This window comes from Mustela nivalis (genome assembly GCF_964662115.1).
Source record: "Mustela nivalis genome assembly, chromosome: 14".
In the NCBI taxonomy this organism is placed as follows: Eukaryota; Metazoa; Chordata; class Mammalia; order Carnivora; family Mustelidae; genus Mustela; species Mustela nivalis.
In genome coordinates this window covers 48,140,867-48,154,723 of record NC_139033.1, presented here as the reverse complement: position 1 = coordinate 48,154,723, position 13,857 = coordinate 48,140,867, and the positions used below count along the sequence as shown (strand labels likewise).

General features: G+C 37.2%; 1 pseudogene across 1 annotated transcript; it reads left to right on the top strand.

The window, feature by feature from the left end:
* Positions 1-10,883: 10,883 nt before the first annotated feature.
* LOC309847945 (transforming protein RhoA pseudogene) lies at positions 10,884-12,388 on the top strand (annotated as a pseudogene). Its single transcript has one exon. The product of its transcript is annotated as a transforming protein RhoA pseudogene (transcript).
* The last annotated feature ends 1,469 nt before the right edge of the window (positions 12,389-13,857 follow it).

Here is a 13,857-nt window from a genome sequence, read left to right as displayed (position 1 = left end):
ATACTTACTAATTACACTGTATATAATAATAATCTCTCATAATCAGTTTAGCTTTCACTATATTTATTGCAAAGTTCTTTGTCTATGATTTCCTGCTCATTTAATACTTCCTCTACATTGAGATTTCAGATTCGATCCATTTGGTGTTTAATGTTCCTCCTTAGGTCATTTCTTTTATGGGGATTTGATGAATATATTCTCTGAATTTTTTCATATTCACACTAAATTTTTTTTTGATCCAATAGGTTAATGATATCTTGTATAGGAACAGGACTACAAGTTCAAAGCCCCTTAATTCAATAGAGCACAAATTATCTTTCCACTATGCCTATCAATCAGTACATTTTTCTATGTAAAGACTTAGATAATAAAGAGTTTAGGCTCTGCAGACTAGTCTCTGTCTCTACTACTCAACTCTGTAGTTATAGCACAAAGGTAATGGCAGATAATATATAGACAAGTAGGTGTACTATGATTCAGTAAAACTTTACAAAAACAGGCAGCTGTAGAATTTTGCCCATGAGCCATTTTTGCCAACCCTGTTTTAACGTCTATTCCAATATCATTCTGATTCGTTTTAACTTTGTAAATATTTTCTTCTTTTAAAAAAAGATTTATTTACTTAAGAGAAAGAGAACACATGTACACATGCGCAAGTTGGGGAAAGTAGGGGAAGGGCAGAAAGAGAGGAAGCGAGAGAATCCTCAAGCAGACTCCCTGATGAACACAGAACCTGATGTGGGGCTCAATCCCAGGACCCTGAGATCATGACCAGAGCCAAAACCAAAAGCCGACCTCTCAACCAACTAAGCCACCCAGACAGGTACTCTATATTTTGTTCTTTAAAAACCATAGAGTTTTTGCAAAATTTTTCTTTATTATTTGATTCAGAATACTGATAAGATACGGTAAGGGATTTCTTTCTTACTGCTGCTTTGAAATTAAGTGATATTTCAAACTGCACAATATTTTCAGTTTAAGAAAACTATTTTCTATTATTTTGATAAACATTGTCTCTCTTTCCCTGTTTAAGTTTTTCTTCTTCAATAATGAAAACTCTTATTATTAGCATTTTAGGGCTCCTGAATATCTGCATTCCACATATCTTTTCTTTTCCTAATGCTTTCCATCATTTTTTCCCCCACATTTTCTTCCACCTGATCTTCTCGGTCATCCACTCATGTTTCATATCAGTCATCCACAGTCAAGACTGCATAATAAATAAAATCAATCACAAAATTTCAGTGGCATATGATACACACACACACACACACACACATTTATTCAGCTCTTAGGTCTGCAGTTCAGTCATGTAGGCTGGGCTCTGTTGGCTAGTTCCTCTGGTCTCACTTCTGTATGTCTGTGGGTCCTCTCTGAGTTGGCTGATCTAGGATGATATTGGCTAGAATGACTTGTGATTTGCTCTACTCTATACGCTGCATTTTCCAGCAGGGCATATGCTCATAGTGAAAGCAGAGGAGCGAAAGCACAAGTGCAAACACCTCAGGTTCTTGAGATCTCGATGCAGACCTGGCACATCATCACTCTTACTTCATTCTGCTGGTTACCCAGAATCTCAGCCTTGATTTTAGTGGTAAGAATACAGATCCCCTATATTTTCTTAGAGGGAAAAATTCATGTGGTAAATGGCATAAATACAGAGAAAGAAGAACTGGGGAAATTAGTTTAATCAACCACATGTCTCAACACTTAAATTCATCTACTGAATATTTTTACTGTAAACTCTCACCCCACTCTTCTGGCAGACTTTTCATGTGTTTGTCTAATTGTTTAATTTTCTAGTCAATTCTCCATTAATGCTTTATTTTTGTTGTTTGACATTCAAAAAAATGTCCATTTCTTATAACAGTTTTTTTTTAATTTTTTATTTTTTATAAACATATATTTTTATCCCCAGGGGTACAGGTCTGTGAATCACCAGGTTTACACACTTCACAGCACTCACCAAATCACATACCCTCCCCAATGTCCATAATCCCACCCCCTTCTCCCAAACCCCCTCCCCCCAGCAACCCTCAGTTTGTTTTGTGAGATTAAGAGTCACTTATGGTTTGTCTCCCTCCCAATTCCATCTTGTTTCATTTATTCTTCTTCTACATTTTTTAAGCTGTGTGCTCTGGATGCTGTAATTGTTTTTCTCTCCAGTTCCTCGTTGTTTTCCCCTCCCCCCCAAAGAGATTTTTATTCATTTTCTGGAGCCAACGGCTAGAGAGGAAATACTATGAGTGGTGGGAGGAAATACGGTAATCTTGGCCTTTGTTGAGAAGTGATTTGCTGGATTACAATTTGCCATTTCTCTGAGAAGACACAAAACACCATGAATCTTCTCAGGGGCTATAGTTTTACATGGCCTAAACTCTCCCCAGCAAGTGGAGTCAGAAGTCTGACCAAGAGTTTTTATTCCAGATTCCTATGTGGCATGTTGTAACTATTCAGATCCTGGCACAGCTGGAAGCCAGCTTCCACTTCTGGATACAGCCTGCCTCCAGAAGTTACCTGGATATATAAGGTGGTTGGTAGTTTGATTGTTAGGGAAGGAGAGCAGCAGAGATGCATGTTCTGGTCAATCTTAGAGGATTTCTTGAGTGACAGTATTTAACCACTGAGTAGTATGCTTCCTATGCCATGGGTTAGTGAATTTGATTTCAGAGGAGAGAATACAACCAGACGTCCCAAGAAATGCTCAATCACCAGAAACCCACGTCTTTGGGGCAACCCACTCATGGGTTGTTATTGCCCTTAACTGGGCACCACTCACACACTGTTTAAAAAAAAAAAAATAATTACCTGGAAGAATTTTATTTTAACAGTTTCCTAAGCATGCTCACCACAAATATTTTGTCTTTCAAACTATATTCCCACAGTTCAGTACATCTCAGCCATCATCTCTTACTATTTCTCCAATGGACAGATGCATTTTTTAGTGTGATTTCGTGGTTACAAAGAGTCTAGTAACAGATAGGTACCTCTTTACGTTAAGAGAAAACACAGGAAGTTTGACTACAGGTTCTTTTGTTCCTTCACCTTTACAACTACTGTCATAACCATTAATGTCCACCTTTGATTGTATCATTTCTCTAAATCTATTTTCTTTTTTCTTTAAAGATTTTACGTATTTATTTGTGGAGGGGGGTACCGCACAAGCAGTGGAACAGGAGGCAGAGGGAGAAGCAGACCCCCTGCTGAGCAAGAAGCCCAATGTGAGACTCAGTCCCAGGCCCCTGGAATCATGACCTGAGCCGAAGGCAGGTGCTTAACTGACTGAGCCACTCAAGTGTCCCTAAATCTGCCTGTTTTCTAATGATGACTTCATTATCTGCCAAAACCTCATATATGCATCTATCAGTTTGATATCTTTTACTAGTAGTTGAGGAAGATAATCTTGATGCCTCTGTGAGTGTTCTCCATATCAAAGTAAAGTTCAACATCTGTCTCAGAGTAAGTTAGGGCTGGAGAATTGATTATGGCATCTGCCATGCTCTTAAGCAGAACCAAACTTCTCTATCACTGACACCATCCAAAGCGTAGATTCCATTCTAGTTTTTGGTTGTGGGGAGAGAAGTATGGGGGGAAAAAGATAATTGAGTCTTATCAGTCAGTGATGACATACCAATCAGAATTGTGTACATTTTTGTCTTTTACTTTATTTCAGAATCTCAAATGTGCTCCTTGGTTTTCTTTGCCTCTCATCCGCTGATGCCTCTGGTTTGGGCTTACATCTTAGACTGATTTTCATATTAATAGATAAATGTGGGTGTCTTTCATTGACCTAGCTTTCTTTCTGCATGCTTCCGTTCTTTGTGAAACAGGCTGTGCTGACCCAGTTTCACTCTCAAACAAAGTTCAGTCTTTGACTTGAAAATTCTGTGTAATCATTTGCAGCCCATAGGGGGTTTACTCCACAATGTGACATATAGTACAGCAGCAATCACTGAAACTTATAGATATTTGTATCTTCCAGTGTGTTTACAAAAAGCTGTGTGAATACAAGAAACTATTTAAATACTTATTGAATGCATTCAGCTATTCTTCATGTATTTACAGAAACAATACGTATGTTTTTAAAGTTTACTGTCAAAAGTTTACAATCACATATTTACATATATTCACAAAACACACATTAACATTTATATTTATAAATTATAATTGACTAATTATAGAAGTAATTTGCTTTCAACATGAAAATTTAAAATATTCTCCATATTTGTTTTTCTAACAGTTTGATTTCCTCTTTGACTTTAAGGGTAATGTTGGAAATAATATTTTCTAAAAATATTTAATTGTTTCAGGATAATTTGCAGATTTTTTTAACTTTATGTTTTAGTAGATAAATAAATTTTAAATATCTTCCATAGACATTTGAAAACAATGTGTATTCTCCATTTGTAAGAGATACAGTTTGAACCACTCATTGAATGAAGCTAGTTAGGTAATCTCTATATTACTTTTGTAATATCTCTATATTATTTTTGTTGAATTAATCTGTCCAAAGTTAAAAATGTCATGTTAAAATTATTCAATTTTTAATATATTTTTATCAGTTTTATTTTTCTATAGATATGGAAATGTAGAAATAACATATAGTTCTGGTAATTTTCAGAAAAAGATAAAATCATGACACTCATACAAACATAAAACTGAGCATCTGTTTAGTCAAATGATATGAGAAAATCAGGGAGACGTTATAATTAGTTCAAAAAACAAGTTAAAGATCACAAATTTTATATGGAGTAATATTGAGAAGAATTGTAAATAGAGAAAACTTTTTCCACAGGTGTAGAGTGGGGGAAATCAAATACAATCACTAACAGACAAGACAACATTTATACATCTCTCAGTTAATTACAGTTCACAAAAAAGCTACAAAATGGCTCAAAGACAATGAACTGGACTAGAAGCTGATAACCTGATAATCTGATAAAGATCATGTATAGCTTTCCATTGGAACATATTACAGCTTTGTTAACATCTGTTAAGTAGAGCTCGAGGTGTCTGATGATAAGCCAAAGTTCAACAAAAGGCCACAAGAGAAATTGCCTCCACAAGTCCTGAAGGAAATGCACAACATGCCTCAAGGGGCGACATGGGGAGGTGAAGGCAGGGTGCTGGCAGAGAGAGAACAGGACCTCAGGAACTTGCCTTTATTACAGTCTGGTTGTAGAGTGTTTTGCGGTTCTCAGGCGAAGATTCAGTTGTCATTTCAAGCCAAAGATAAGGAGGTTTTGGTAAGCTCCGAGGGGGTCTTATCAAAGGGACATCCAAGGGACAGGCCCGGGAAGATGTTGACTTGCAAGGGCTGATTGTTGATTGCAAGGGCTGATCACAAGGAAGTAGTACTGGGAACCTGCATTTGCTTGTGACTCTGTAGTTCCACATGTGGCACACACTTGCATGAGAGGGCTAATGTCAGCTGAAGGTCCCCACAGGCCACTTGGCCAAACAAAATGGGTGCTGATACAGTAATGTCATGGAGTAGTTCAGCTAAACTCTCAATAAAACACATTTTTTCCCTACAATCTACCCTTTTAAACAAAAACAATTAAAAAAAATCTTGATCACAAAATAAGATTGCTCTCATTAGGATTGTCCTGCTTATTTATATTGGAGCAGCACGACTTTTCATAAGAAAAATCAGATTGAACTTTTAAAGCCATTTGAAACAAGAAAATCAGAACAAAACCACCAGATTTCATTGGCATCATTTATATTCAGAAAACCACCATATTTCATTGGCATCATTTACTAATTTGGGGACATTTCTCTTTTCTCCAGGCCCTCCTTAATGTGAGTTTCCTATGCCTGCGAGGAGGGGATACTACTTTCTCATCTGTAGGCTGGGGAGCCTATAAACTAGGTAGACAATGGTCAGTTTTCCTATGATGGCTTTGTACATAAGTCTTAATTCCTGAAAAATATTTAGTCATCTCTGATTAAATGAGCATGTTTCTCAAGTATGGCATCCCTTGGTCACATAACCAATGTTTTCAATCAGGTCCTAGTAAAAAGGGGGACAGATACTTATTGAACCTATGCAAGAAGACCACATTGCCTTGAAAATAAAGATACTCAGTAAGTATTTCCAAATTCTGGATTGGCTATACAGGGAGAATATAATATCATTTATAAGTGTTTTATTTTATTTCAGTTTACAAAGCGGAGCCTACAAAATTGTAATGAGTTATACATTGGAAGAGAAGAAAGAGGAAGGTCTTACTTTTATATCGCCAAAACAGATTATTAAAACAGTATCAATATTCTAAACAAAACTACAATTATCTCAGAGTTCATTTAGTTCTATGTAATTAATTTTTGATCCCCTGCCTCATGGGTCAGCAGTCTCATGAATTCAACTGCTTCTCCACTAAAGTCCTGGAAATCCTAGCTCAGCTCACTGACACTGTCTCAAAGTTGTTAACGCAATGACATCAGAAGACTGTATTCAAACGTACCTTTTATAGTCCCTTTCTATTTCGGGAGATACTTTGTTTTTTGAAGATAAAGCAATCTGGTCTGTAGTAGATTGTGAAAGCTTTCAGGAAAGCATCAGTATGAAACAAAAAAGATCTACAGATGACAAAAATCTTAAAATGGCTGTGGTTAATTTATTGCTGAGGATTTTCAATTGCGAAAGATCGGAAGGGAGTTTCTTGGAATATGCTTCCATAGAATGCAAAACACAATAATAAAGTCAATTCCAAAACAAAGTTTTAGAATAATTATACACATTATGATTAACCTTATTTCAAAGAAAACAGTGAGCATTGTATCTAATTTATTTTAAAAAATGGATGAAATATATACACTGCAGAGAAAAAAATACTGATATAACATATAATTTGACACAATACGCCATTACTATCCCAAACATCTAGTAAGATTATATATAAAGTAGGTAAAAATTATTGAGAAAATTCAGTAAGTCTGGGGTGAGTTCTAAGGAGCTATATTGTCTAGAAAAAAACTGTATTTTCCTTTACTTCACACTACACTTCACTTCTAACACTAGATGTGATGATGTGTAGGTTTTGCACACATCAAGCAATTCTCTGACACCAGCTGGTATTGTACAATTCAATTCAATTTGACCCTCTCTACCTAGAGAAAACTTCAGACCCCACAGGTTAAGAGATCAGTCCCACAAGTCTACTCCCACTTCAGACTCCAATTGCATGTCCCAGGTTGTTACCTATACTTCTGACCTACAATATAGACATTAGGGCTCCCATAAACCCCTCCTTCAATTCGAAACATTTGCCTACTTACTGGTTTATTAGAGAGGATATAATAAAGGATATAGTTCAGCAGTCAGGTGAAGAAATGTATAGTAAGAGTTATAGGGGAGGGACATGGAATTTCTGTGTCCTCTACCCAAGTGTGATCCTAGCAGCACCAACATGGGTTGAATAACCTGGAAGCTCCCTGAACTACCTGTTTTGGGGATTTTTATGGAGGCTTCATTTTGTAGGCAAGATTGATTATAAATTCTATTTCCAGCCTTTCTCCTCCATCTGGAAAACATTGGCATGTGGCTGAAAGTTCCAAGCTTTTTTTTTAAGAGAAAGAGAGAGCGCATGCTTGTGCACATGCAGTGGGGGAGGGGCAGAGGAACAGAGAGGGGGAGAGAATCTTAAGCAGACTTCATACCAAGTACAGAGCCTAATGAGCAGAGTTTGATCTCACAACCCTGAGATCATGACCTGAGCAGAAGTCAAGAGTCAGTGCTAAACCATATGAGCCACACAGGTGCGCCTGGAAGTCCCAAGCCTCTAACCAGGGCTTGGTTTTTCTAGTGACCAGTCCACACTCAGGAGCTCCCTAAGATTTGCCTCATTAGAACAAGAGAGGCTCCTATCACCCAGGAAACTATAAGGGATTTAGGAATTCTGTGTCAGAAACTCCTATCACTTGTAAAATTATAAGAGTTTTAGGAGCTCTTTGTCAGGAACTGGGGTCAAAGACCAGTATATGTATTTCTAATTATTCCACAATATTTTAGTGAAACTTATAGGTAAGCAATGCCAATTCCCAATTGAAAATCACCAGCCTGGAACATATTGAATTCAAATTAAAGAAGTAAAGAAGATGCGGTCAAGTTAACATTTAAAAAAAACAACTGAAATTTGGCTGATAAGCTGTGCCATTTTTGTCTAATTACATGCAAAGCAGCAACAGGATTCTGATAAATAGAAACGTGTCAGGGAGACTGAAAGCATTGACAGTTATTTAGACACTTACCATATAATATACAACTTCTGAAATATTTGTACTGATAACATTTGACCATTACAAATTTAACCTAGGGGATGCTAAGCATTTCTTTAACTTTTTTTCATGAAGTATTTAAAATTTTGGTATAATTGACATACAATATTACATTAGTTTCGGGTGTACAACTTAGTGACTTGGCAGGTTTATGATGTTTATGTTCCCCACATGTGTAGCTACTGTCTGTCCTGTTAACATTCCTATTAAGCATTTCTTGATATGATGCTTACCATGTAATGCATCAATAACAACATATCAAGTAAACCAAATTATTTCTGGTACCTCTGTTTTTTACAAGGTGAAATAATACAATTTTTAAAAAGATTTTATTTATTTATTTGACAAAAAGAGATATCACAAGTAGACGGAGAGGCAGGCAGAAAGAGAGAGGAGGAAGCAGGCTTTCCACGGAGCAGAGAGCCCGATGCGGGGCTCGATCCCAGGACCCTGGGATCATGACCTGAGCTGAAGGCAGAGGCTTTAACCCACTGAGCCACCAGGTGCCCCAAGAATACAATTTTTTAACTAGCAGAGGTTCTTTGTGAAATTTTATAGGTTCTAGGTACAAAAGATATCCTGAAAGTTTTATTTTACTTCATTTCATTTTACATTTAGGATTCTATTTGCAGAAGGAAAAATTGTCAGAAGATTTTAATGCCTGAGATAGGAATCAAACCATGGATGCCTAAGAAACAATAGCTGGCTCATTTCAAAGTGACAAAATAATATACTTTAAAATCTGGGAAGATAATAAGATTGTAAAGCTTTTTTATGATTTTAGCTTTTTTTCAGTGAGAAAATGGTTTTCTTACATAATCAGACATATAGTAAAGTCAACAAAAACCATAGAAGGTTATTTTGGTAAGACACTGAAACTTTGTCATCAAGACAGGTTACACACAAAGGGGGGAAAATTCCTTTAGGTGGAGGAAATCAACAGTAAACAAGCAAAAAACAAAAAAACAAGCCCATCAAAAAGTGAGCACACTTTGTTAATATTTTAATATATGTCATAGCTTATCGAACTCAGATACTACAAATCATTGTAAAGTAAATTTATTTAAATTTGTACAGCATTATGCTCTTTCATATTCTGGAAAAAAACAGACCTTGTATTCTAGGATCAATTACAGGATAGCCTCAAGTTGAAAATAAAGTTCGTAATATTACTAAGTTGTTCACATGCAATACATTAATCCTGGTTGCTTCAAATGAACAAGTAAATAAATACTTAAAAGTTCTCTCTTTCAATTTTCTTTATGGTTTATGTCAATAATTATAACCTACAAAAACTCTCTTTAGGTCCTTGATAAAGTTGGAAGTGTGAACGGTTCTGGAGATCAAACAACAACCCACTCCTTTAGGACAAAACAGCTGTTTCCTTGAAAAATAAAATACACATACAATTATTTTTTTCTCTGAAACTTTTGTTCCTAAGTATAGACTTTTAACCAAAGCTAACTTTTATGTCACAGAGAAAACTATGGATAACCATGAATGTTACACATCAGCATCCTGAGAGCCCAGCAGAGTTCATGGATACACATGGAATAGCCAGGCTTCATACAACTTCTCCAAGTAGAAACAATGAGGATGCCTGGGTGGCTTAGTTGGTTAAGTGTCTGCCTTCAGCTCAGGTCATGATCCCAGAGTCCTGGAATGGAGTCCCACTTGGGACTCCCTGCTCAGTGGGAGTCTCCTTCTCTCTTTCTCTGTCTACCCCTTCCCTCTGCTCATGCTCTCTCTCTTGCTCTCTCTCTCAAGAAAGAAAAAAAAAAATCCTTTAAAAAAGTAGCAACAATGAATATGTTCACTAACAGATTCAGAAATCAAGTCTCACTATATGAGAATAACAAGCAAAAGCCTACAGATTTAGAAGTGTTACATAGTAATCAATGTTTCAATATTCTATCTTGGTGAGAGATGATCTAGATATTAAATAAATACCTATGTTAATTAATTCAAATTAAAATCAGTGTAAGGTTTCAAGTTACCTAAAAATCTTGGAAATAATCTTTAAGCTGACATACTAAAAACTGCTACAGTAGAACTGAGAGTTTGTCAGAATAGTCCTTCAATGTGGTTAAACACAAATTTAAATTTTTCATAATCTTAAACATTAAGTAGAAGTAATGTTACTTATTTGATTAGTAAACCTGTGTGACTTTAGGAAGAAAATACTCAGTGGAATATAAACATAGGATTATATTATATTACATTTAACAATGATAAGTCAGAGAAAATATAATCATTTTTGTTAAATTACTCTTAATCTCACAAAACAAACTGAGGGTTGCTGGGGGGAGGGGGTTTGGGAGAAGGGGGTGGGATTATGGACATTGGGGAGGGTATGTGCTTTGGTGAGTGCTGTGAAGTGTGTAAACCTGGTGATTCACAGACCTGTACCCCTGGGGATAAAAATAAATGTTTATAAAAAATAAAAAATTAAAAAAAAATTAGTCTCATTTGCCAAAGAGTTACCTAAATTATGCAAAAATTTGGTTTCTTAAAAGATTTTTTAGTTTGTTTTTATAAAAAATATGTTTAAAACCTAGCACATTAAAAGTATTAGAACGTCGGCGCTCCCTGCTCCCCGCCCGCCGGCCGTCCTCCGTCGGTTCTCTCCTTAGTGTGCTGCCCTCTCCGAGCTTGCGACTCGTGGACAGGCGTCCTCGGCGCAGAGAGACCGGACTGCGAGTCGTCGCCTAAGTGCCTTTCATCTGAGAAGTTCAAGGCACTTGTAGAACTTCTGCCGCACAGGCCGCGGGTCTTGCAGCACATTTGTAAGCATGGCTGCCATCCGGAAGAAACTGGTGATTGTTGGTGATGGAGGCTGTGGCAAGACTTGTTTGCTCATCGTCTTTAGCAAGGACCAGTTCCCAGAGGGGTATGTACCCACAGTGTTTGAGAACTATGTGGCAGATATCGAAGTTGATGGAAAGCAGGTAGAGTTGGCTTTGTGGGATACAGCTGGGCAGGAAGATTATGACCGCTTGAGGCCTCTTTCCTATCCGGACACTGATGTTATACTGATGTGTTTCTCCATTGACAGCCCTGATAGTTTAGAAAATATCTCAGAAAAATGGACCCCGGAAGTCAAGCACTTCTGTCCCAACGTGCCCATCATCCTGGTTGGGAACAAGAAGGATCTTCGGAATGGTGAGCACACAAGGCGGGAAGGAGCCAAGATGAAGCAGGAGTTGGTGAAACCTGAAGAAGGCAGAGATATGGCAAACAGGATTGGCGCTTTTGGGTACCTGGAGTGTTCAGCAAAGACCAAAGATGGAGTGAGGGAGGTTTTTGAAATGGCCAGGAGAGCTGCTCTGCAAGCCAGACGTGGGAAGAAAAAATCTGGGTGCCTTGTCTTGTGAAACCCTGCTGCAAGCACAGCCCTCATGTAGTTAATTTTGAAGTGCTGTTTATTAATCTTAGTGTATGATTACTGGGCTTTTTCATTTATCTATAATTTACCTAAGATTACAAATCAGAAGTCATCTTGCTACCAGTATTTAGAAGCCAACCGTGATTATTAATGATGTCCAACCCACCTGACCACCCGGGTCCTTCTGACACCGTTCTAACAGCCCTCCTCTGCTCTCGCACCTGACATACCAGGTGCTAATTCAAGGAATTTCTTAACTTCTTGCTTCTTTTTAGAAAGAGAAACAGTTGGTAACTTTTGTGAATTAGGCTGTAACTACTTTATAACTAACATGTCCTGCCTGTCATCTGTCAGCTGCAAGGTACTCTAGTGAGTCCCTACTTCAGAGCTTTGCTCCTTAACAGATTTTATTGGCATAGCTCTGTGATGGACATCCAGTTTTTTTTGAAAATGCTCATCCAGAAAGGCCCAAGTCTATGCAGCTGTGGCAGAGTTACAGTTCTGTGGTTTCATGTTAGTTACCTTATAGTTACTGTGTAATTAGTGCCACTTAATGTATGTTACCAAAAAATAAATATATCTACCCCAGACTAGATGTAGTATTTTTTGTATAATTGGATTTCCTAGTACTGATATTTGTCATCCCTGCAGAAAGTGTATTGGTTTTTTAAAAAAGAAAGTGTATTTGAAAATAAAGTCAGATGGAAAATTAAAAAAAAAGTATTAGAATGTCAACTTCCTTACTTGGGGGGAACTCTAGTAAATTTAGTTCTATATAACTCCTTAAAGAGGCTACATAATATAATAGTAACATCCAGAAATAGAAAAATGTTATACACACAAAGGTCCTTCTGAACTATAAGCCCATAGACAGAAACATAGACACAGAGAAAACTTTCAACTTTAGTTTGAGAGTTAGCACAAGTTACGGAACTTACCAGTGTATATCAAAGAGCTCTTCCCTTCCCAATAGATAGAAATTCTTAATTGATTTGGTCTCAAGATAGACAAATAAACAGGAAAGACTATTAGATTCTCTGGTATCTCTCACCCAGAGACAAGGTCTCTATAAACCACTAACCTTTTCACAGAGATCACCAAATGGTCAGACCATAAAACTCACTGGGGAATAATTTGTCAGCTGTGTGCAAACTAAATATAAACCCAAGTGCAACTAGCATAGAGCAAAATTAAAACTAGAAAAAAAGAAAGAAAATTCTATTGTCACTCTGATTTTATCTCAGGGAGCCAAGAATGAGGCATCTGGATTTAAATAATCCAAGAGTTGCATTTTGCCGGCAACAAATTTTATCTGGCTTTGGTAAATAAAACTGTTGCATAACTCAGTAAAAATCCCCCAAAAAAGTAATTCTCAGGCAAAGGTAAAATCACAACTCTCTTAATCAGATACCTACAGAAGGCATGGTTCTGGGTAACCATGGACTCACTACTTGAAAACATATTAGTCATACTAGGGAATACAATAGGATTGGAGGCCTGTTCCTAACTGTGGTGCAAAAAGTGGGCAAAAGAAGAGAATGAGTCTGGGCTTCAAATTCCCAGTTCAAGATTTTCATAAATATCCTGAAAAATTCTCTATCTGAAAAACAACAAACCACCTCACCCAAATCTTTATCTCCTAGAGCTTCATGCCTGGGATTTCTAAAAACCAAACCCAGAGTCTCATACAGTGAGGGGTTGAATTCCAACTCAAGTTGAATCCCCAATTTATCAGAGTATCTAATGCAAGTAAATTGTTGGGAAAGAATGAGGTCCTGATCATTGGAATAGGGGCAGGTGGGGGTATCCTAAGGAAGCTATAAATCTTGAACCCCTAAACTCTGCTGAGTCCTCTTTGTCCCCTAGGTACACTCCTTTTATCCATGCCTGAGGAGGTTAGCCTTTCTTTGCCTTGAAAACCCACCATGGCCTCCCCTGAGATAGAAGCCTTTTAAGACGTTGCTGATTTCCCTTGAGGCCCATCCTTGGCGTCTCTCTTTGTTTCTAGATCTAGACTTAAGTCCTAGAGGCCACAAAGGTTGTGTGACTCACATCAAAGCACACTATATATGAAAAAAATTCAACATTGTTCCAATGTATACAGACAAAAATATGAAGAATATGTATGGAGATGGATTTTAAGGATGTGATAATGGATGGTAAGGATGTTAATGGTGGAAGAAAATAAA